Source organism: Galeopterus variegatus, unplaced genomic scaffold, assembly GCF_000696425.1.
Source record: "Galeopterus variegatus unplaced genomic scaffold, G_variegatus-3.0.2 Scaffold3973, whole genome shotgun sequence".
NCBI classification, from domain to species: Eukaryota; Metazoa; Chordata; class Mammalia; order Dermoptera; family Cynocephalidae; genus Galeopterus; species Galeopterus variegatus.
The window spans coordinates 132314-134667 of record NW_007730084.1 but is presented as its reverse complement, the minus strand read 5'-3'; positions in this window follow the sequence as shown (position 1 = coordinate 134667).

Genomic DNA, 2354 nt, shown 5'->3' with positions numbered 1-2354 from the left:
CACCTTTCCTTTATAGTTGGAGACCTAGGGCACAGGGACTTTAATGTGCCCATGGTCCTGGGCCCCCGGGGTGCCAGGTGCCCTGTTGAGAGCAGAAGGAACAGGGTCTTGGATTATTGCTGACTCTTCCACCTGCTCCAGCCACTGAAACGTCCACTTTTATGAAGTCTGGTGCTAACCGTCTTCCAAAGTACATAACAGAATCTGCTGTCAGTCAGGAGCACGGACTCCTGTACCTGTACAAGTCACGTGCCACACGGTCATGGAATCCATTCTTCATTTCTACTATAATGCCAGATCCTAAAATTATAGACCTGGTCGAAGCAAGTGTCAAACTCTCAAGAATTCATAATCTTGTGGAAATAAAATCCATAAAAATTTATGTATAGTGTAAGGTAGAAAATCATAATTTTCCTAAGAAAGCCACAGCAAATCACTTTTGAAGTCCTGTTTCTAAAATACTGGTACAGGAAGGTAGGCTGATTGCTACTTTGCAGCATATTTTCAATTGAGCAGAAATTGAAATAAGCTACTCTGGCCACAGTTAAGAATGCCTCATGGTGGTCTAACCTGTTCAGACAGAACGCATTCCTACTGCAAAGGCCATCCTGGCTCTCCGGGGTCAGGTCCCTACCATCCCCGCAAGGTCCCCTCCAGAGTTCTGTTCCCTCAGACTCAGAGGCCTGAAGAGTTCACAGAGGCTCCTTTTTCTCTAAAGACACTTCTCCTTTCTCCAGAGGCTGAAACGGAATAACCAACCTCAGGAAATTACAACAGTTTCAGATTTACTAATGGCGCACGATACATAGGTTATTACAAACACCCACATTGTGAAATTCAGGCTGAATACAGGCAAAGTGCTCAGAGGCTTAGCTCTCCAAACATTTTCAATTTTTTTTTTCTGACTGGTAAGGGGATCGCAACCCTTGGCATGGTGTGGTCTGCACCACGCTCAGCCAGTGAGCGCACTGGCCATCCCCATAGAGGATTCGAACCCGTGGCCTCCACACTACCAGCGTCGCACTCTCCCGAGTGAGCCACGGAGCCGGCCCCAAACATTTTCAGATAATCCAGATACACTGTCCATTGCACATTTCCACAGCCTTCCCAGAGATGACTCAAAGTCTTGTTCGTAGACAAATCTAACTTGAGTACTGATCTTGTTCCTACAGTGATAGGAAATGTTGTGTCTCTACGTTTCAATGTCCTCTGGACATTGTGTCTCCCTCAGCCCACTGGTGGACTAGACCCTCCTCCCCGCCCTCAGAGGCTGGTGAAGGCGCACCTCTAGCCTGAAGACTTATTGTTCCAACAGGATTACAATGCCCTCGTCCCTTCTACAAGTTTGGAAATAGGCTAAAGGGGGCCAGAGTGCATGGGTCACCATCGTGAGCAAGGTCCAGGGATTAACCATGTTCAGTGTCCATGGTCCATGACAGGTCTCCTAGGTCAGCACACACCTGGAGCACTCAGGACTCTGGCCTTCAATGTGTCTCAGGTCCAGACCACGTGTTCTGATGCGCATCCCTGGAAAGCCTGAAAAAGTTTATGTGCATGTCTGTGCGTCTGAGTGTGTATCTGTGTATAAGTCTGTGTGTTTCTGTGCATGGATCTCTGTGTGTGCATGTGTGTGTATCTTTGTGTGTATTTCTGTGTGTTTGTGAGTATGTGTGTTTGTGTATGTGTGTGTGTCAGTATATCTATAGGTCTGTATCTGTGAGTGTGTGTATCTGTGTGTGTGTCTGTGTGCATATCTGTGTTTATCTATGTGTGTCTGTATCATGTATGTATCTGTGCATCTCTGTGTCTCTGTGTGTGTCTGTGTGTGTCTGCAAGTGTGTGCTGACTCATCTTATTGTGGAGAAGTTGGGCACAGTCCCTTTGAGAAATGGGTACGTGGTCAAGATGACATCTCATGTTTTCTTACATTATTCTGATTCACTTGTCTGAGGTTTGCACAGAAGCAAAGTGCAACATGTACTGACAGCCTTGACAAATAATCTGGTTGCTCAGATATGCACAAAAGTTCACCCTTGTCTCCATTTGCAAAAACACAGATCTTGTTATTTTCTTTCTTTGCTTTGGATATGTATTCAAAATACCATAATAGGGCCATTTGTATATCTTCGAAGGTATACCTGTTTCCCAATGTTCATTGCAGCACTCTTCACAATAGCCAAGAGCTGGAATCAACCCAAATGTCCATCATCGGATGAGTGGATACAGAAAATGTGGTATATCTACACAATGGAATACTACTCAGCTATAAAAACAAAACCCAATGTTGGAGCACCCAGATTTATAAAACAAACTCTATTAGAACTAAAAAAGGAAATAGACACTAATACTATAAT